General features: G+C 39.3%; 1 long non-coding RNA gene across 1 annotated transcript in view; it reads right to left on the bottom strand.

The window, feature by feature from the left end:
* The window catches only part of LOC110834568 (uncharacterized), a 260,749-nt gene that overhangs the window by 160,750 nt on the left and 75,977 nt on the right, over positions 1-24,022 (bottom strand). The window contains exon 2 of the long non-coding RNA XR_015536042.1: positions 22,232-22,318. This is a non-coding gene — a long non-coding RNA (uncharacterized LOC110834568). The remainder of the gene's footprint in view (positions 1-22,231; positions 22,319-24,022) is intronic.

Genomic DNA, 24,022 nt, shown 5'->3' with positions numbered 1-24,022 from the left:
CTATATTTTTAGCTATATCGTGAAAATCGGCGTTCCATGTAAGGTCCGCGGTCGGTTGTTTCAACACTAATGCTACACATTTTCAGTTACAAAAAATCTGTCAGTTTTTGTTTCGTTTGAGAATACAGTGGTAAACTGTTGTCGGGTTGCCGAAATCCCATCATCGAAGAGAATTTATCTTAAGGACCATTCTCGACCTTCCTGCAACCTTTTGTGCCTGCGATCTGCATTCCTTTCCCTACGATGGAGAGGTTATTCCTTTACGTCACATCAGTTGACTTCCCAGTGACCCTCTGCAACCGCCTTGTTGAGTGGGCAAGCCACCCACACCGTCAGGGGGTAAGGTCAACATTCACATCTGTATACGTACAGCCTCCATCAAGAGAAAACGGATGATCATTCAAAACGGGCAGGCTAACTAGTAGTTTCCTTTACGTTCAGCCGCCAAACAGCGTACACGAGACGGCTTTTCGTTAACAAAGAATCATCGGGCCCTGTGCTTATTTATATTACATTAACTGACTGACGAAATAACTGAGTAACAAACCAAGTAACTGACTAAGGAACTGGATATCAGATTATGTGTTTTGACTCAGTAACTCAGTGCATGATTACATATTTCGCTAAATATTAACCGATTAAATTAATTACAAACTCGATACAGCAGAGCTTTTATTGGAAAACTCTGAACTTGTAAAACAATTTCCCGCTTTTTATAGAACCAGAAAGTTATATTACAGTGTTCACAAGAGACCGCCACCGGTCCCTATCTTCAGCCAGATGAATCCAGTCCACATCATTCCACTATGTTTCCGTAAGATCTGTTTTGAAATGATCCCCCACTTGTGCACATTTATTCCCATCGGGCTTTCCAGCAAGAATTCTATGCATTTCTCATATCCACCGTGGGTGTTACATGCCCCGCCAATCCATTCTACTCATTGTCCTCATAATATTTGGCGAAGTGTATAAATAATGAATAGCTAAATAACTAATTAACTACAGAAGAGCCTATCAGATTGTCAGACTACCTCTGAATTGCACCCATTTCAAATCCCGGTTCAAACGTCATTCTTTCAAGGCTAACGCGGGGCTAATTTTGAAATAGTCCACGACAAATTTCTCAATATGTTCTTAATCATTCGCAATATATAAGCCATTCTGAAATAGCGTTTGATGCTCTGGCATCTCTTGTCGATGTCGCATCGTTCACCAAACCATGAATCGTTTGTACACGACTTATCTTGAGGCACTGACAATTGTTTAAAAATTTTAAAAATAACGTATTGTAACATTTTCATAACCGTGGAACAGACGTTCTCAATCGTGCCCTAATCCAAGTCAACTCAGTCCAAATTAATACCTCAACATTTTCGTTCAAGGTTTCCTATGAGTGACATCTTTCCATTTTAGGTTATCCAATAGAAATTTCGTACCGATCTGTTTCCATCAGTGTTAAATGTCCATGCTCTAGAATTTTCGTGAGATCCCGGCTTCGAATCTTGGGTAACTTACCTCTATACCGACTGTCGGTAATTATCGAAAAAAAATTATACGTCATTATTTAACCTGAAAGTTCACTACCTTCGGCACAGAAACCCGCTACTGAATCCTAATCTTGGTTAATTTAATCCAATTTATACCTTCATACCACGACTTTCGTACATCCATCCTCAGTTTTGCCTGTTGTTCTCCTAAATGGCGTCTTCTCTTAAGGTCTTAAAACCAAAATTTGCAGTCATTTCTAAATTTACCCAGAAGTTCTACAGTACTATTTAATTCTTAATGACTTTATCAACCTAATACTATGAAGGGCTTTGGTTAATTCGCTGATGAACACTCGGGTTCCCTAAGGCAACTTGTTAGTTAGTTAATACTATTAGTTGATAAGTACAATTTTTTCATTATAGGGTTTGAGGTTTTCACGGCGGTGGGTCTGAAGATGGCTGTCTTCTGGGCTGTAGAGCCGTGTACTCTGGTAGAAGTTTACCGACGTTTCTGAGGTCCTTGCTGCCTCCATTATCACAGCGATGACCTCCCTGGTAATGAAATTCCGCAGCGTAGTCTCGCTGACCGACGTTTCAGAGGTGCGTACTTCCTCCATCATAAAGGCGATCTGATTATGGAAAACGTAAGCACCTCTGAAACGTCGGTCAACATTTACGAGATTAGATAGCGCAATATCCCAGAATGTTGTCATCTTCATATTCGCTGCCGTGAGAACCTGAAAGCTCACGCTGCAGAAAGATGATTTGTAAAAAATATTGTGAGAAACTTTTTCCAATTGTTTAAAAGCGTACTTTCATTCACTGTAATCACGGTTTTAAATTTCACCATCGTTTTCTGTAAAATAGGAACACTTCAATTACGATGTTTACCCCCTACTTGGAATACACGTTAATCTCTTCAGAAGAAAATTTCTCTCCTTACAAATTCTCCCCCTGTTCCGTTAGAATTTCGACAACAATGAACGGCAGAAAGAGGAAACTCAATTTTCATGGGACAAAGAACTTTGAGAAACCTAAGTGGACTCAGGAAAAATGCAGACACAGAGGTAATAAAGCTTTCCTTGCGCAGAAACACAATCCCAAAGCCGGTACAAACGTACAAAAAAACTACGGGATACAGAAATCCTACGCTGTTAAGAAATGAGGTTTGGGTAAACACAAACCGAAGCATTTCCTAAAGAAGGTCGAACGAACAACTAATTTCAATACCTCATTCGAAGTTTTCTATCGAGGTTAATGTATCGGTGATGCTCTAAAAATTGTTTACACCTTCGTTTATTTAACAACGCTTACTCCACAAATTACAGCGTTTTAGTGCGTAAACTGTCAGGGCTGACAATGGAAGAACGTACTGGGAAGGTACAGGCCGTGGCCTACTTTAAAATACAATAGGTTTCTAACTGTCCTTTGTATGAATGACTTGATGTGGAAGGGTTAAAGACGGAGACAGTCCATTCCCCGAAACGCTGGTACTTACTTACAAGTCCACACGACGTCACAATCCAGAAGACCAACATCGACAGATTAGAATATGGCTATCTTCTGGGTTGTAGCACAGTGTAGTATGATAAAACCTTACAAACATTTCAGAGGTCCATGATGCCTCCATCATCAGGGCAATAAGTTGGGCTCACGGTTACGTCAGAGTCATTTTAAGGCCTCTATTCGGCAAACACTTGCGATGATATTGTAGTGTCCTTTACATGACGCTGACCTGTCCGTGATCTCACATGAGTATGGTCACTCAGTTTCCTACAGATCGGGAGAAATATGCGTGAGAAAACATTTGTGGCTACACAAAAGCCGTGGAAGTTCTTGACAAACTAAACGACTATAAGCTTTTAAAGAGGGTCCAATAAGCCAGATTTACACAGAAATTAGTACTGTAAAAATACTTCCATATTTATGATACATCGTTCTACGTCTTTTGGAAATAGTTTACACTTTCAGAAATAATAAAGCACAAATTATTTTATACCACTCTGTTTTTCTGATTCGTTTCTGACAATTCTACAGAAGAAAATATTAACATTCTCAGAAGCAATCAGAAAATTTCGTCAGTAAAGAAAACTTTCGAAGTTCTGTCCGTAATCTAGTGTATATTACGTTATTACTGACACGTACCAATACTTAATTTCTTCCATGTTGCTTCCTTCACTCTTTTGTTTTATAAAAACCCTCTGCCTAGCAATTAATAACACAATTACATCTCTCATACAGACGTATAAAATCTTTGTAATCTCTTCATTAGACCGGTGTGGTCCAACTGGCGCCCCGCGACCACCTGTAATCTGGCCCGCGAAAATATTTGTTAATTTGTTACTAGTTAGTACAAACCCATTTTTTTCGAAGTTGATATTCCGTCACTGGTAAAAGAACATTCTGCTCAGTGCTCTCAATAAAGCCATTTAATTTAAAATCATAAGATGTACGTTCTTCTGGTACAAATTGTTATTGTATCAGATACAAACTGTTGAAGTAGCGGAGTTCGAATAACTTGTGTAAGTTTTCCAGGTAAAAACTGTGAGAGATACAAGCTGTTGTAGGAGCAAATTTAAAATAATATACAGCTCCTTAGTAGTTTATGCACATTTAAATAAAATTTATATTTTAGCATATGCAATGGTAATTTGTCATTTCTAAATAAGTATTATTAAAGATAACAACAATGCAAAAAATTGTGACAGTAGGGGTCCAACAGAAAAACTATTCTGACCCGAGCGAGGTGAAAAGTCGAACCACTCTGTATTAGATAATGCCTGAAAGTTTCTTTGCCTGTGCCTTTTAAATTCTCTGCTTGGTGTTTCAGCTTAACCTGAAAGACTGCCAATGCTTGAAGCTGAGGGCGTAACTAATTGCCACCAAAAGAATCATTTAGTACAATAGCAATGAAACGTGCGGCAGAAACCAATGGACGTTAGTTACTTTGTATTAACCTGCACAAATTATTACATCTTAGCAAGATCGATTATCTAAAGGTCTCTAACAACGTCGATTCATTACATAACAATTACGCTGCCTACGTGCATTTAATACTGGCCTGAACAACATTTCGGAATTTGGTTTTATTTCCCATCTTCAGAAGATTGTAGTTATACCGACAGGCACTTTACATCTAATTTTACTTTAGTTATTAATGGTACCGGCGGGAATCAACCTGGGCCTCCTGACTGATCCAACAGTTGATGTAAAATCTTAGTATTCAACGAGAAATAAGCCCCTATATTCCAAATCATAGCGTAACATTTTATCGACCTCAGGTCTCCCAGCAATCGTTGCAGGGTTTCAGAATTTGTGCATTATAACAGACCACGACTTTTTTCCTACTACATGCTTCTTGCCTAGTGCAAAACAGACGAAATTACATTCGCTGATTTAGAATCACGCAGACCGCGTTTCGGATTTTGATGTCCCATATATTTCCCGTCATATTTCGGTGTACGGACTGTACACACTGCGGTAGTAACCAGTCCGTGTTCATCAACGGGCGATGACCCCAGGGGGAAGTAAACCCACTCCAAATCACGACCAGCACGGTTAACGTCAACCCGTATTGTTGTTTGTGTATTGTGTTAAACGACATGTTACCAAGGTTAAGTGCGTAACTTTAGAAAAGTCAAAAGTAATTACTAGTTTACTTTATTACCCTGCAATTTTGTTGTAAAAGATGCGTCACCTCAGATTTATGAACGCTTTATAAAGCTTATTACTTGTACGTATACACCTTGCGTAGCATAACTAAAAAAAGTGCTGAATTGTTTAAGCTTCACATTATACTTCTTCCTTCCTTAAGGGATAAAGCACGACAAAATGTTTGCACGAGTACAAAAACATCGCTTGAAGCAAATAGTACGGACGGAACAAAGTCTGAATCTGAAAGGAATCCAAAATTTCAGTAATTTCTGCCATTATGGAATCGGAAATCTCGTTTCAGAGTTCAGAAGAACCGGCCCCTAGGTACTCTCACTGTGTCTAGGTGTGAGCCTAGTAAGCTCTTCTCCACTAAGAATTCCCTATAATAAAATTCCTTATGCATTTCTTATTTCTCCGAGCGCCGGACGCCTAATAGTGTTTTATTTGATCACGGTATTAAATAATTCTTCTCATTTAACGATATGCGTAGGTTAATTCAAATTTCTTACTCTTGTATAGAGATATTTAAACTAAGAAACATCTTCAAATTGTTTATAAAGTCTACAAAATATTCTTCTTTGTTTTGACCACACGAGCAAACATCTGGTTCTCTAGGATGACTACTCTCTAAAATTAGCACTGTAAAAAGTATTTAGTCACAAGTTAGTAATTCAGACACGGAATATTCAATTAATGGGTTATTTACTTCATCGTTTACTGATTCAGACAATTTTTTAATAATTAACTAATTCTGTAGAACTGAGTAATTCTTGAACAGCTTATAGTCACTCAGCTCGTCAAGAAATTCCCCGACTTTAATGGAATCCTAAAGTTTAATGCCGTGTTCACAAGAACCCATCACCAATCTCTATTCTGAGTTGATAAATTCAGTCTACAACCTACTTACCTCTTACGTCTTACAAGTGGTCTCTTCGCTTCAAGATTGCCGATTGAATTTTCGTATGCGTTTCTGACTTCTCTTATGCAAAATACATGCCTCGCCTATTTATCAAATGTTTCGTTTCTGGCGAAGCAACGTCTTATTTAATTTCTACTCCAGCATTGTACGAAACTAACGAGTGGAATGTTTTCCGGGGAGATCAGTTTTTTTTTCCTTCTGGTTATTGCATTGAAGGGGCAGCCTTGTTCCTCCCCTCTGGTACCCCTGGACCGCCGTTCACCTATGACCTCGACTTGAGCAATTTATTTGTGATGTTATCGCCATTGTGCTTTATGATCTTCCTTTCTTCTTCTTGACTAGACGATATCTTTTATCAACTGCGGTACTGTATTACCTACAGATCTTGCTAATGCTGTTCCGAACTGTGACACCAGGTCGATAACCTCAACAACGATAGAATCGATTTAACCTTTAAGTTGCTTCCATACAGAGCATCTGAAATGTCTTCTTCAAACGCTTTATGCATACAGTAGACGTAAAACAACTCACAGCTTTGGCAACGTCACATTGAGAGTGGAAGGGCAGATTGAATGTTCAAGGGTGATCAAGACTGTAAAAAAATCTGTCTGAGAATGTTTTGTTTAACTGAAAACTTTTCACCCTTTTAATCTCAACACGGTGGAATTTTGATACGATAAATTTTGCACCACACTGTATTTTATGAACCAAAGGAACTATAAAACACTAGCAAGCTGGCACACATCTTACGATTCGTGGGCAGGTTCCTCCAGAACGTTGGAAACTTCTTACAACGTAGTGTCATAAATCAGAAGACAACAACATGAAATGAAATCTTACAAACAAAAGTCGTTTTCAAAGGACCACACTCACATAATTTGCCCAAGCGCCGCGCACTCCTAGTTAACAAACTTTGTCAGGGCGTGACGATTGAAATTTAAAGACAGGTCAACGAAAAAAAAGCAAATGCAGAGTATTCAAATTCTGAGCTAAACTTTGTTGCAAAAGGATACTTCAAATACGTGCAACTGCATATCCCTTTTACATTAAACTGCACCGGGCAAAACAAAACAGTCGTGACGTGCGAGAGATACACAGAATTCTATTCAATGAAACAGATACATTGTAACCAAACAAATGCATGAAAACTTTCCCATCAATTCGATGAATGATGCGTCTGCACAGAAAAAGAGTCCCTGATAATCTAATAAGAGTCGCTTAGCTGCTCGAGAAATTCCCCAAATTTTACTGAATCCAAAGGTTTGTTAGCATTATGCCAAATGAGTCTTCTTACTGAGTCTGATGAATCCAATCAACACAGTCTCACATATTTATCTGTTTCAATGTTATCGTCCCACATTCCCTACCAGACGAGGCTGCGACCTATCTCTTTTCTGCCAGTAAAGCGCACCGATCGATCCAATCAATCACAAATTAATGGAAAATGTTACGGTTTTGAAAATTCCTGTTTTTGAAACCAAGACTGGAAATTACAGTTTCTGGATGCTATCCGTTTGAAAAAGCCGAGGGTGGCAAATGATTGATGGCTGGGTAGGAGGGAATGCGTCGCAGATGTGGGTAACCGCTGCGCTTTATAGCCACTTCCTGGTGTCGGATGTTGACTGGGGATGACCCTGGACCAGCTACATGTTGGAGGGTGGAGATGATGTATGGGGCGGGAGATTAGTATCACCAGATTACTGGCATCTTGTGGTACATGTCCCAGCAGCCTCTAAAACATGTCTGGTATCCAAAACCTGATTATTCAGCTATAGGGCAGGAGTGTCATGCGGGCTTCAGGCATACAAACATCCATGACATACCACTGCATTATATAATTTACGATACATTCGATCTAGCTAATTCAACATAGCAGAATCCTTCTTGAGAAGCTAACAGACGCTCAGCTGCTCAAGAAATTAATGGCAATTGTTTAACACGAAACTTTGCCTTGTAGTAACTCTTCGCGTTTGAAGTACCGGACTGAGGACCTTTCCGCTGTTGAAGTCGTACCAAAGAATCCTCTGAGACGCTTTGTGGTTTTCTAGAATAAGACGCCGTGTATTCTTGTAGGTAATTACTTCTACCCTGAACATGAAGTGATATGTTCCTCCGAAACGTTGGTAACCAGTCACAAGATTAAAAGAAGTTATAACCCATTAGACCACAATCCAAACTTTCAGTGCCGGGATAACCTAAAACCACAAACTGATCTGTCTCAAACTAATTTGTGTTCGTAAATGAAGTCCAAATATATTGAACTAAATTAAAATTTTAATACTGTTAGAGTGATTAACGTGAGATGCAGCATGAAAGTAGGAAGTAACTCACACCTAATTTTGATAGCAATCCCTCAAGATAAGAGACTACCTCTTATGATATCTAAAATAAAATAATAATATTTAAATTAAACTTCCGGAAACAGAGTTTTGTCCAACACTCCATTAATTGTTGGCTTTACGAGACAGTTCTGTGTTATCCAGTTACTAGCACTCCGGCTTAGAATCACTCTTTACCCATTGAAATAATATGATAACGCTTCGAGTGAAAATTGATGTAAAAGTTAGTACGCCATTACTGGTCATGATAAAAGTGAAGGAAGTAAGGTGACACAGGTTGAGAAGAGGCTAACGTGACCGATATGAACGAAGGCGAGTGCGCTGGGAGACAGTATACAAATAACGTCTGCTTCACGCTTCAAGAAACTGAATACTTTGTACACCAACTCTCTGAAGATGAATGGCTCAGGAGGGCAAGCAAATGCGTCCAGAACTCTGCCGCCATCGCTCCTGTCGGCGACTTCAGCGATCAATCGGGTCATGAGGTCGTCTGCAAGGACAGACGATAGTTCAGAAACGTATGATGTGGCTGGGTTACATTTCATCAGAGATTTACAAAGTTCCCACGAAAACAAAGAAAGGTTTCATTACATTAATTTAGCAATGTATGAAAGTAACGTTACTAAAATTATATGCAAACAATAATACACCAGTTTAGGTTTGCTTCCTCCGGAGTTTCAAAGCAGGCATTTTGTAATTTGATTCCAAATTCCTACTGTTGAATTTTTTATCCGAAATGTTGTGTGCTTTGATATGGAAGTGGGCCCAGCTCCAAAAACGAATCTGAGTAGTCAATCACACACGTTCCTTTTGAAGAGATAACGCGTACCGGGCTGTAATTGGTCAAACAGAAAGGAAGTTACATCACTTCTTTACTGAACAATAAGTTAAAGCTATTACAGTCATCAACACATTGACTGTGCAAAATTTCGTTAAAGAGGTGTGAGCTTTTCTGGTAACTTCGAAGACGCCAGGCGTTCCACGAGCGGGGTGAAGTGAACAAAACCACTTCACTGCAAGTTTCCATCAATTTCGGCTTCAAGCTGCGGTGTGCTGATTGCAACACGAAGCTTTAATCTAGTAAAGTTTATGTTCAGGGAAACGAGTAGAAGCTTGTCAGGCTACGGTATGTTCAAATGTAAACTGGTTCAATATAGAAGGTAGTCTCAGGAACAATGTGATTAATCTTCTGGTTTAATAACGGTAGGAAATCTGACACAGGGTATCATGATTTTACTATGAACGTGCTAAGAACGTTGTGTTGGCAGCGTCTCATAATGCTTTACCAACAACAACAGCGTTATGAAGCACTGCCAACACAAAGATTTCACTCTATAATTGTAATATTTTCTTCGGTTTTACGATAATTTGAGGGTAGATCTGATAGCAAAGGTATTTTTCAAAGTGACAATATAACCATATACTGTTTTATTCAGCAATGTAGTAAGAAAAAAAGATAAATGCCAACATATAAGTAGCTGATGATGATAAACAAAAAACATCTGAAGCGGGCGAAAGCGCAGTGAAAACATGTTGCCACTAAAAAATAAAAACAGAAGAGGGTAATAAAATATCGAAAGGCGAAGGAATAAAACAGCATGCACGCAGCGCCATTAATTAAGCTTGTTACGAAATTAGAACCTGCAGCTGGCTGACGAATCGTCAACTGTTTTCAATAACAGGACCGCCGTATAATCTCTTTAACTCGTATCGATATCAGTACTCACAAACTTTCACTTGGAATACACCCAAAACATTAACTGTTCGTGTTGGTCGCAAATCGCCATCCTATGGCAGTGTTTTGAAATAGGAGCAAGCCTGGAGGGGGGAAAATACCCCAGCAGTTGCCCTCAGTCATGTCCGTTTTATCTCTTTTTTAATCATATCAGCATCAAAATTAATTACTCCTGGCGTAGTTTAGCGCAACTGTTAAAATTCTTATTGGAATAGAGCTGGCCTAATTCTTAATTCTTACGACCTCTGCCCTATTTAGGAATGCCAGTGGGCGGACAACAGGAACTGCATCATCATAACTTACGTGTTGTTACACCTACTAAGTTGGACGATGTATAATTTATTACACGGTTGGACATTCGCGTCTGCGCCCTCTCCCGACTTCCAACAGCCACCCACTCGGTTCACGTGAACTCAGCACCCATGCGGCGCGAGGCATGTACTGCAAGTGTTACCGAAGAACACTAAAGAACAAAGTATGCAGTTTCTGCGTGTTACTGTGTGAACCCGTCTTCTGCAGACACAAGTTCCCTATCTACGATACGCCTCTTATGTCTTCCATGTGGTCTGTTCCTTTCAAGTTTTCCGACCAGAATTTTGCTAGGCATTTCTTATAACCTCCATGCATGTATAGCAATCCCCTTTATTTGCGTGTGAATTTTATAAATTGGGAAGCCCTAAATTATGAAATTTCCTCCAGTCCCCTAGATACAACTTGATGAATTTCTGCCTTCGGCAGCTTCAGCTCTGGATGTGGAGCGCTGAGCACGTGTTAAACAGAACGATGGGTAGTCCTAACAGTCGATCAGGACGTGATGACAGAGTGAAAAGTCAGTGCGGTGGATCGAAATCGGATTCAGCCCCTAATTAGTTACTACATCAGACTCAAATTCTCCCTGCTCAGAAATTGTGTAGCCTCTAACCCCAAAAACCTGCATTTCCAGCCAATCATAATCTTCAATATTATCTTTGTAAGAATCCAGTATCTTGCGACTCAGAAAGGGCGTACTTTGCTAGCGGCTTCACTGGCTACAAAACGAGAGACTTGCATTGTGCGTTGCACAAATTTATTCTAATGGAATGCGCTCTGTATGAACCGACAGAGATCATAAGTAAGACAAAGTTATTTTGCCTTTCATTTCAGTTCAAGGCCTAACACAGGTCCCTCTGTGACAGACACTCCCAGACTCCCGCCTCTTACATCTCTACAGACATTCAGCAGGAGAGAACAACAGTTTTAGTTTAAATTTCCTGTTTTTCGTTGACTTAAACTGATATAACTAGCTGACTGGGAGATGATGTGTCTTTTGTGAACACGTGTTCGAGTATGTCAGGAATATATCGGTCGAACTAGTTCGCTTTCGGATGATGAGCCAAGCGGAGGCCTTGCGCATCAACATTCAACTTCGTGAGAGTGAAATATCTCAACATGGGTCTTCGCAAAGCGAGGAGTAACTATAATTATTCTTTTAACAGCTCTGAAGCTAGAATCAAATAAAATGGCAGCTGAGTGACAATTTGTCGCGAAGAGAGACTGCAACATTTTAAGCCTGATTGAACCCAAAATTCACAAGCAACTATATTGCAAAGAACATCACGAAACAAACATTTTTACTACTATTATCACACTGCTCACTTTCCCTCGCTGACACCACGTTTCACTTCTTAAATCCAACTCCAATTGCTTCGACACTGCAATTTGGTAAGTTCAATGCGAGAAAAGCGAAACCTGACGCAGACATTTTTAACCCTCATCACTGACGATCGATGCTATGACAGAAATGTCATTAGCAAACTTTTACTTTTAGTTTTGACCCTAAGAGCCCCTACATGGCGAAGATGTTCCTGATGGACTGATAGTTTAATACCACTTGTCTAACGCTCCTTCGACCACGGCAGTGTTTCAGGGTTGAAGGGTTCTCCTAATAAGCATCACAATTATCCCTAGCGACAGATCACGTCTCGCTCGGGTCATACACTGTGATTAAAAACGTGAGTGACGTCACGAATGATGACACCATCAGTGAGCCCCCAATGTGAGTAATGTTACCACCCGACAAACTTTTTAATCAAATCCATCCCTCGTCCAATGTAGAAACCCCTGAACTTCAAGACAGTAGCTTTTGCCTCCATGGAATTGTAAGGAATTGAAATACTGCCAGGTCATTAACTTGGTGTCGTCTTTAGAAACATGACAGTCACTTCTGTATGTTAATTGTTTAAATCTTTACGAGAATTAAATACCTCGTGCAGGTCACAGATTTATAAACGTACTTTAAAAGTATAAGTGAAACTGCGTGGGATTTCAGGTTCTCACGGCGTCGATTATGAAGATGGCTGTCTTCTGGTTTGTTGCACTGTGTGGTCTGGTATAAGTTTACCAAGAAGACAGACAAATGACACTGTTCAGGCATATAACATTAATTAGCACTGAAGCAAACAATAAGTTCTCACTTCTTAATATTTAATTTTGAAAATTTGTTTGTTTAGATGCAACTATTACAGAATTAACAAATAATGAATAACAGAACCAACACATTACAATGTCCTGATATTGGTTATAATTACTGATTTATATTTGGGAGAACCATGTTTCTTATGTTTGTTCAAGCACCGAGTGTTCTGACCGAAATTTGAAGTATTTCCTCAGGACTTCGAGGTAAATTCTAAGATAAAAATACCACGATGGTCTCCATGTTACAATTGCCTCATTATTCACGTGGTATAAACTATAAATCTGAGAAAGCGTCGCGAAATAAATCAAGAAGTAACTAAGTGCCAGACTTGTTCTAGAGAAAATATTCGCAATACTTAAGGCTGTAAAGAACGTTTGTTAATAGCGGTTATTAAAACAGATCTTAGAGAAATGGGGAGTCTGGACGTGTTCTTGTGAACACTGTAATAATAATTCGGGTTTTATAAAAGGCGGAGAATTTCTTGACTATCTAGGCAACTTCTTAAAAATTTAATCTGCTCCTCTGAGTTATTAGATACAAACATAAAGTTACGAGTATTTGCAACATGCTTTCTTTATTTTTACGTGAACTCCCCAGAATTATATAAATAATTTTGTTTTCCACATTTCGTTGAGTACACCGTCGTTAACTGCAAGTTTGATGTAAATTTCAGTGAACATTTGAAACACTGCAATAAAAAAGGAAATATAAACGGATTATTCTTGAAGGAATGGAATGCGGCCCAGCAAAAACTTTTCTTTACTTTATGAAATTTATTACACAGCTCGATACATATAATTGTCATAATTGCAAAAAATATTATTAGATAGTTTAATTGCGTCATATTGTAAATCAAATATTAAATTAATTATTCGGTTTTGTCCGTCTAATCACAATTATATTTAAAATTTACAATTTTTTTTTAAATTTGTAGTGTTCTGTCTGACGACAGGTCCATATGAACAGGATCCTTCCATCCTTTTCTCGGACTGGGACCTGTTCATATACGTTCTTGGCAGATGAACCAGAAGTGGTTTGCCATTGCCTTCTTCTGTGTGTGAATGGAGTAATTGTTGGGATGCCACGGAGAAACCGGGGAAGCCCCCGGAGGAAAACTCCGTGATGCCTTGCCCAACACAAGTTATAAATTTGAGCACCACCGGGAATTGAACCCGGGACCCCAGGCTTACAAGGCTAGTGTTCTGACCGCTAGACCACCGTGAATAATCGATTATTATTCGATGTGGAACATAAAATGATATTTTAATTATCTTATTTGTAAATTTTAAATATAATTGTGATTAGACGGACAAAACCGAATAATTAATTTAAAAAATATTATGTTCTTGCATGACGCCACTACTGATGACATTTATATAGTTACAAGATATATTCGCCTAATACAAAGACAAAATCTATATTTTCCGCAATTCGTTATGTTTAACACAGAAATTAGTACAGAAATATTAGTGGAAAGGAAATGAGGTTTTATATATACAAGAAAAGTTATTTACTTCGGAGATATTAGAGTCTGAGATTGTGTCTCTTCAAATACGTATTCCAAGGCCAGTTGAATCTTACAACAGTTATGTGAGCCTGATGGAATTCAGACTTTATTTCTCGCTATTTTGTACTCGGCTTGCGCACAGCATAAATTTAGCTTTTACTGTGCTCGTAACACATTGCCCTTCCATTTCAGTTGCTGCTCGTAACATTCTCATACTGACAGCAATAATGCTGTAGGGCTTCTTCCAATCATTCATTCCCCTTGCGGCGAAAGAGAGGGTGGGAGAAGGCAGTCCCGAAGGGAAAACTCGCTCTTCCGAGGGGAAAAAAATTGAAAATCGACGATTCTACAATGACAAATGGGAATATATCTCTAGGGCATAACTAGGAACGGGTTTATAGGGGAGATATCTGTATCAACTGAAACGCTTAAAGCACCGCATACTGCAATTCATAGAAATATCTAAACTTCGAACTTCCAACAAAGTTTAATCCACAGAAAGAACTTGAAGATTATGTTTAGAAAGTAACAGCAAGATTTACAAAAGTCTGTTTTTAACTTACATGTTAACAGTTTAACATGAAAATATCCATAAAAACCAAACCAATGGCTCATATGAAAACAAAATCAAACGTTGTGAGACATTTAAATTTAAATTAATTTACAGGACAAATTCAAAATTTTTACTACATGGGAAGCAACATTTCTTGCGATCGCAAAAATGGCTCAAGGAATAAAACGAACAGAGACAAGTACAGAAATAACATTGACATTTTGTAATGAGACGACAGTTCCACAATTTGTGAAATTTAAGAAGACGAGCAAAACAATAATAAATAATTTTTTAATGTGTGTGCATGCGTGCGCTGAAACGGCTAAATTGTTTACAATGTGAGATTTGAGATTCTCAAGGCGACGAGTATGAATACGGCTGTATTCTGGATTACTGTTCAGTCTGGTCTGCTAAACATTTCCTGACGTTTCAGAGGTACTTGCTGCCTTCATCATTACGGGGATGAGTAAACCGCGAGCGAAAAAACGTTTTGAGGTATGGGGACCCGTAGGACAAGGCAGAGCCTAGGCCGAACCGGTGGAGAAGAGATTTAATACCCTTCTACGTTATGGTCTTCCAAGCGGTCTCTTACTTTTTGGCTTCCAAATCAGAATTGTTATGCATTTCTCTTGTCCTCATGCGCGCTACTTGTTCTGCCCATCTCGTACTCCATGATTTTGTCATCCTGACAAATATTTGGTGTAGAGTGACTTACAAGTTATGAAGTTCCTCATTATGCTATTTTTCCAGCACAGGAACAGCAATGAAATCCAAGAGATGACTATGAGGTCGGAACAGGCTAAAGCTTAATCCTTGGATGTCTGAAGAAAAGACAGTAGAAATACGTTCTGGCTTTGAATGAAATTGGAAATATGTCAACATACTGGTAGGAAGATATCAGTGAAAGAAATCATATGTAAGACCTAAATAAAGATTGAAGTTAATATTACAATGGATTCAGCTTGCTCAAAACAGGGTCCAACTGCAGACTTTTGTATATGCGGTAAAGAACAGCAGTGGCCACAAAAGCAAGCAATATCACCGACTTTACTAAATTATTTTTTTTTAATATAGTTTTATCATTATTTTTGAACATCGAGGAGGAGATCCTTAGAGCAATGACATAGAAGCAGGGAACTGAACAGGATGATGGCCACATTTCTTCGAAACATGTTGCTCAAAGAACAGAGTGTATGAAATGTGAAGTGCGGAGAAGCCAAGATGGACAAGAATACATGATCAACAAACCGCAATACTGCACAACAGAACTGTCACTGAAATTTTAAACACAACCCGGAATAGGCGTTGATGTTCGACGTGGCCTTAAAATTTATCCCTGTGCCAAGCACTAAGCCATGAAGACGTATGGAGGAACAGAGGTAAAGTTCCAAGCATTTTTAGCTTCAGCGATAGGGAAGGCGAGTGAGTGGTCACGTTTGCTGTCCGATCGCCTTCGATCCGGTAACAGCTGATCTAGACGGTGGGCGGGCCTCGGGGCCAGTCTCGTTAAGACGGCCAAGAAAAATGTCTTGCCAACCTTAAACACCGATAATGCAGACTCGAGGACAACCTTCTTTCAGCCTGAGTCACGTTGCGTCTGGTCTCTTCCTAACATGACCTCGGGTCATTGGCTTTCAACTCCCATTGACTCGTGCTAGGGTAAAGTTTGCCGATATCGTCATTGTTAAAAGAACTCGCATGGCATCAATAAACGATCATTAATCCAGATCAAAGAGTTCTCGGAAAGTACGTGACTTGACTCCACTGTGTGGTACACGCTGACAGTCGCAGAGATTAGACACGCTTTGGGATTCCTATTACAACGTTTTAAGCATTTTAATTGGATGTTCTATGTATCAGTCATAGAACTGTCTTCGATAAACTATTTATTTTTGTTTCTGCTTCAGACAAATTCAATTTATCAGAGGTAACTTTTCAATGGTTTTTAACCTACATTCTGTGGATCCTAACAATATTTTGAGATGTTTTAGACAGTGATAAGTGGGTATCTTGTCTTCACGGCACGGTGTGTCGTGTCCTCAGGTTGTGGGCAGAGTCCTCGATATACGAGGAGTAGCTGAGAAAAAGGCCTACTGTATAAGCAGCCCAACAGTTGACAAGGGGTGGTACCCAAGCTTCATGGATAGACGGACGGTTAGCAAAAACAAGAACATTACTAAATGAAACGCAGTTCCTAGGTCTTGGATGGAATCTTTCGACTAATCATTCTGCGGGAAATAGACATGTCTTAAATTATGTTTCTGGGAGCGTGGACTCGATTAATATGTTTCCGACGTCGTCTTTAAAATATGATAATGACGATTTGAGGTTTTCAAAGCGATGAGTAAGTGGATTCCTGTCATCTGGGTTGTTGCACCGTATAGTATGGTAGATGTTTACCAACGTTTCGGAGGCCATGCTGCTTCCGTCATCGCCCTGATGACGGAGGCAGTATGGCCTCTGAAACGCTGCTAAAAATCTACCATACTACACGGCGCAACAACCCAGAAGACAGAAATCTTTATGAAAATGACATTTAAGATTCCATAAAAGACAGAATTTCTTACGTCTTACGTACCAAAGCGACTACAACTACAAGACAGTCTCTCATCCATGGAGCTAGTTCTATTTCACTTTATAGTATACTTTACTGTACATAACTTCAGCGAACAAGGGTCCCAATTCGCTTCGAGAACAACGCATTCTTGTTTTATATAGAACCGCGTAAGACATAATTACAAAATTCGACGGGGCTTGAGCCGACGAAATATAAAGATAAGAGTCACAGACCTGCAGGCTACGCGATCTCTTTTGCTTCGGCTTTCGACTAAACTACAGCATCGCGTTACGGGTTTATTAATGAACGATTGACTTGGAGCAACACGTCAGAGGAGATGAAGTTGATGCGCGTCTCATGAATAATGAGGCACAGTAATGAAACGAGGGCCACGCCTTGCCGAAACCCCCGCCTCTCGCCCAAGGCCTCTGATTTCCATCTAAATAGCTACCAGGGTGGACTTTATGCTGTGAGATTCAGATCACGCGGTTCCGTACGGTTCGAACTCCACTATACACTTATACGGAGTGTTCCACTTGAAACGCAAGCCAAACTAAAGCAGATTCGTCAACTTTGGTGTCATCAGTGTAAACAAGTGTTTAGGTATCAGAAAGAACTTACACAACATCAAAACAGCAGATGTTGAAAAAGCGCACCGCCTTCTTTAAAACAAATATCCACCAATATCAGTTTTTTTCGTGCGATTTTGCGAAGTGTTTCTGAGTCAATGTTGGTAACAGTCTGGTCAATATTGTTCAGATTTCTCCAAAATTCCTGAGTTATTGGAATAAAATCTTTACAAAACTTTCGGAAAACAGGCCACAACCACATTTTCAAAAATCCCTTCTCATCGTCTTCCCGTCTTTCTTGTAGGTATGAGCTATAAATCCTGCAGCTGAAATGACGTCATAAACACTTCAAAGTGTTTAACAAAGCCGATAAAATAAGTGTATCTTGCAGTGAGTGATTTCGGCGGTCTTGTGGAACGTTGCACCATGTAGTCTGGTAGAAATCTGCTTACGTTTCAGAAGTGTTTGTTGGGCTTAATGACGGTGGCACCAAGCGCCTCTGAAACGTCGGTAAATTTCTACCAGACTACACAGAGGAACATCCCAGCCATCTTTGTACTCACCGCCAGGAGAACCTGAAATGTCACTATATTAATTATCCGCTTATGTGCGTGTTGTATTGAGAAGGATATGGAAGAAAGCTATCGTGGTCTATTTTAAAATCCTGTCTCAGAATTTGTGTGTAACAAGAAAAACCACGAAATCAGGACAGCCTGCCTCCAGGCCGAGTTTTGAACCCCTTACCACCCAAAGACGAAGCAAGAGTCCTAACAACTCGAAAACAACTTTCGATGCCACTCCGTAAAATTTTTGACAAATCAAAAAATTCATACATTTAAACATTAAGAAATTAAGTTACTACGGACACATGTAAACAAAATATTAATTTTCTTTTCTAAATGAAATTCAGCATGAAAAACGCAAGAAGCAAATCTAACATAAGAAATAATGAGCTCATTTCTCACAGACAACAATTTGTGTAATACTAACTAACTAAGTAACTAACTAACTAGATGGCTTACGAACCGGAAGGTTCATCACCGAATTAACCAAAGCCCTCCACCGGACCCTGTCCTGGGCCAATTGTGTAATACAGCGACAATTATTCTGTAATGTACTATCCTGATATGTTACTATGTATCTCGATTCTAATTTCATACTTCAATTCTCTGTTTTATGCATTTGAACATACCGCTAGTGGATTATTTTATTACGTCGTAGTTTATCCTCCATTTTACCACCTACAAAATTAAACGCCTGAAGCTATCAAATATTATTTGCATACAAGTGTGCAATAGTTGTTGTAAAATTTGAGAACATGATGATGACCGTTTTCAGTCGAAACATGTAATTTAGTAATAACAAACACTTGAAAATCAGTGAGAAGTGCGAATAAAAGCAACAGTGATATTTAGTCACGAAGTTGTAAGATGTCTCTGGGTACCGAAAAACAAGTACAGAATGATCAGTATCGCCGTGGAAGGTTACAAGCCGCAGCGATTCAATACCACGGAGTGGTAAGTGGTAAGCTGCTCACCTCGACCCAGGTCATTGCTTATGCAAAGTAGGAGCGTTATTGAACAAGAGCCATTGCTACATCATTACACGTTTTAAGCGGAGATCAAAGGTCAAGCAACTACCGGACTCAGATCCTAACTCCCTCGGCTGAGGTATTCAGGAGGTCCACTGCCTCTCTTGTATCCCGATACCAAGGAGTTTTAATTTCACCAAAGGACGTGATTTCATGGAGACTTTCAGCTTGTTGCTTGCACCTCAAACAGGGTAAAGAAGGCTTCTAGCAAGATCATGAAGTGATTTTGATCCTGTCCCTCATAATCTGCTACTCCAGAAGCCTTTGGACTTTCTGGTCGTTACGTAAACAGGTTTTGTTGTCGTAAATTTTGATTTTGTAAAATCATGCTGACAAGGATTTAATTTAGACTTTAAATTAAATATGAACATAAATAACAACTTCAAATAATTTTTAAAAAGTATTAAGTATAGAAATAAGTCGGTAGTTACTAGCAGAGGCAGAGTTGCCTTTTTAAAAACTGAATCAACTGCTGCCTGTTTTCCATACGGTAGGAATATAATGCTGAGTTAGACGCAGATTAAAGATGTGTTTGAGAACGGTAACAAATACCTCAGTGTAACTCTTTACAACAAAGCTACGGATGTCAAGTCCGACAGATTTAGATGGTCTTAGACGTCTAAAGGCTTTACAGATGTCCAAATCGGAATGCGGGCTAATGATAAGAATTCGGAGGACTCCACAGGAGAAGGGGAAACTCCTAAACAAGGGGAACTGTGGACTAATTGAAAATGCTTAGCAAACTCATTAGCAACAGAATGGGGTTCTGCCAAACGAGTACCACCAACCTCAAGCTGAATAGAATTGGAATTTCTTTTTCTATAATGTCCAAAATTGCTTCGTTTGCGACCTTAAATTGTCATCAATAGATTTCAACGATTTAAACCTGTCAGACTTAAAAATAGCTTTCACTAGCGTACGACAGAAAGAATACTTACTATAAAAATAATCAGAATTTTTATTTTAATACCTCTGTAATGGCAATTTTTTCTAAATGTAACAGCATAAAGAACTCGAAAACAAAATTAAGGAATTTTGACTTTCTGGTAAATCCACGGGAATTGCCCGATTCACAGCATCTAGGGCAACAGCGTTGGGGCTGGCGATGGCATTAACAAGAGAGGTGACATACAATTGACCAGCCACAGGTCGTCAGAGTGTTATACAAGATGGTGTAATCCCAGATGCAAATTTTCTGTAGGAATGCTCGCAATTTCGCGTAATACTTTCAAAAGACAAATAAATCAGTAACAAAATGAGAATTATATGTTCCAGGCTTTATAACACCAGAATATATTAAATTAAAACGTAATTCACTAAAGTTTGTAAATACTACATCTAGGAGACTATTGCTGCCAGCAGCTTCGATTCTATGTCTGAGATCGAGAAGACACGTTGAGGTGTAGATGGCATCTCACTTGAGTCTGGAATAATAGTGGCAGTTAGCCTGAGAAAGACTCGAAAATTTTGTGTATCCGAGTTGTTCTCCAAAAAGCGAAATTAATTAGAAAGAACTTCAGGTTTAGTGTCAGGGGGAAAGTAATGGTTGCTTGTAAGTAAATTTAGACCGCAATGAGTGGGGATTACAACCGGTACACATTCGTCGAAAGATTCTAAACCGTGCCTGCGTTTACAGGAACAAACTCTGGGGTTGGATGCAATAACACTCCACCTCCACGCGTCTTATTAGTAATAATTACAACGATGGTGATGACGCCTATAGCACTTCCATTTCCGGTGCTTAGAATTGTCCTAACCATTAAGTGTTCTATAGTCTATGAAACCACAATCGATTTATGGACTAAGAAAGTACTTCATGCCGATTCTAACCTTCTCTAATTTCCTCCAATGCACTTCAGTTACTCCATTAGAACACGGCATGGCGCATAGACTACTTAAATAGTTTCTACCGCAAACGTTTTACTGCTTACAGCTGGTCATATAATTGATTACGTCATAGTCAACGCACACACCGCTCCTTCTTAATACAATCTCAATATAATCAGTCAAGGGGTCCTAATGTAATTCTGAAGAGATGCATTGTCATGTACTGTCCATAAACTCTTTCTTAATTTAGAGAAACGACCTAAAACCGAAGGAGGTTATGGCTTGCATTCTACACCACGAACCCATTTCATTTATTCGTTAAGTTCCTGCTCCATAAACATCTCTCTATGGCTTATAAACATCCACCCTTCACATGATTAAATTGCTTCCCGTCTCTGATATTAGCTTGGCCCTCCTTCACAGAGCCAAAAGAATTTTAATATATTCAGCCTTTCAATAAGCTTCGTTGCCCATCCAGACACAACAATAAAGTTCCTCTCAATACAAAAGAATTGTTTTAATAAATAAAAAGGTAGGATATGTGAAGCTGGTACATGATTCTCAGAGTGTGTCCATAATAAAATTAGCATTATTCTATTTTCCTTTCATATAACGTAAGCACATTATAATGAATCAGTAAGGGACGCCGTTAAAAATAATGGAACTTCTTTCATTGTGGCACAGAACTCTTTAAATGGCACACAGCGTCTTCTCCCTTATATGACATTACGTAATTCAACCCCACAAACAAACGCGTTCTGCTTACATAAACCAATATTATCCAGTGAGGGAAAACTGTTATAAGAGGGTCGTCTGCCCACAATGAAGCGTGTGCGAGCTTTATAGTCATGCAGCGGGGCGGAGGGGTTCGGCGGGTCGCGGCGCCATGAATTGCTTCAAGGGGGTCGCTGGAGGAAGCCGCGGATGACAATGGAGCATCACAGGGGGGCTTACAAGTTCCCAGAGAAGAGTAATCTTGTTGTTGGACTATAAAGCGCAATTATTTCTTGTGTACTCAAAATTTATTCTCTTACTCACCAGTAAAACGCTTCTCGATGAATGATGACGAAGCCACGAGGGATAGGAATTGGCCTGGTTCACTTGCACTTGATGGGACCCATGTTCCTGGAACAAAAAGGAGAATTAGGTTTGGTTTGATTCTGTGGTTTCCACAGTGACGGTTTCTCATCATATGATACTGTAATCAAATAACTAAATGCATGGAGCCAAGTCTTTCTTGAGAAGCAAACAGTACGCTCAGCTAGTCAAGAAATTTCCCGACTCTTATGGAACCAAAAAAGTTCATTAGCATGTCCACAAGGGCCCGCCACTGGTCCCGATCTTGGACGAAATTAATCCAATCCACATCCGAAAAAACATATATCTCTAATACATATTTCAATTATTGCTTTATTGCTAATACATGTATAAAACCCCAAATTAAGAAATACGTTCGCTTAGCATATGAATTATAGCACTTTCCTTCTGGGGTTGTCCATAAACTATCAATTTTTCAATGTTAACTTTTGAGTCTGTCTTGTAAAAAAGCGAGAGAGAGGGGCAGGGCACACGAGCAAAGTCCTCTAACGTAAAATTTGAACAAAATCAGTCCAACGACTCTCGTGTTATGAGATGACACACCATAAATAATCCCTTTCATTCGTTCTTTGCATGATGTGCATACAATGAACGCATATGGAGTTGACAGCGTTATAGCCATAGGCTGTGCATGTAGCACGCACAGATGATAAATTCATACAAAAGGGAAGAGATCACTTGTGTGACGTAGATGCAGAGTGGAGTGAAAGCAAATACTGAAACTGGTCGTAAAAGAAATAGAATGTGGACTACATTAATCTTGTTCCAGAGGAGGCTAAATATAGATAAAGCATCAAAACCCACAAGAACATCGCACTCAGTATTTCTCGATTTAAGAAACTGGCATTAAGGAATATTTCTGGAACTTTGACGTAACGTGGCGTATAGCGGGACAGCTTTACTTTTTTTTCTGGAAGTGGCCAAACAAACCATGCGATCAGTCAAGCGTCTGTCCGGTCGTAACATACCCTATTTAACAACCCTAACAATAAAATCTGCATAAATCACATTCCTCATTATGTAATACACTAAAATTTTCACCAGTTTCACTTTTGTTAGGGCTAAATATTTTTCTGGACCCGCTTAGTTCTCATACATTGTTTCCTGAAAGTCTGACATCATGTTACAATACATAGCCATTACAACTGACATCGACGGAGCTTACAAATCGGTTCACTAAGTTGACACACAAACTTGCACCTTGAGGTTAATGTATCTTTGTGACAACACCCATGGGTGTGGAGTGCTTTCATAAATAATATAAGTACCGTCACACGCCTACTCTTGCCTTTTCTTGTATCAAAATATGGGCGAAAAGAAATCTACCAGGCTCAGATTAAACACAGCAATGAGTAATGAAATGAAGTCGAAAATGTACAGACTAAAATAATTTTACTACAAGTATGATTTGAGGTTTTCACATCGGTGAATATGAAGATTTCTGTCTTCTGGGTTGTTGCGCTGTGTAGTCTGGTAGATGTTTACGAACGTTTCAGAGGTCATACTGAATTCATCGCCCTGATGACGGAGGCAATATGACCTCTGAAACGTTCATAAACATCTACCAGATTACACAGCGCAACAACCCAGAAGACAGAAGAAATCTTAATTTTACTACATGTTTTGTATTAGTGTGAAAATTGGTCTTTTATACTGATGGTGTTTGACGGCAGAGTGCTGAGGAGAATAATTGGACAGGGTGCAAGTAATAGAAAGCTAAAGAAAGTTGGA

Source organism: Zootermopsis nevadensis, unplaced genomic scaffold (assembly GCF_977971745.1).
Source record: "Zootermopsis nevadensis isolate Lab colony 2312 unplaced genomic scaffold, Znev_1.0 Znev_ptg000021l, whole genome shotgun sequence".
Classification (NCBI taxonomy): domain Eukaryota; kingdom Metazoa; phylum Arthropoda; class Insecta; order Blattodea; family Termopsidae; genus Zootermopsis; species Zootermopsis nevadensis.
The sequence above is the reverse complement of the archived record's forward strand: the minus strand, read 5'-3'. Positions and strand labels throughout refer to the sequence as shown.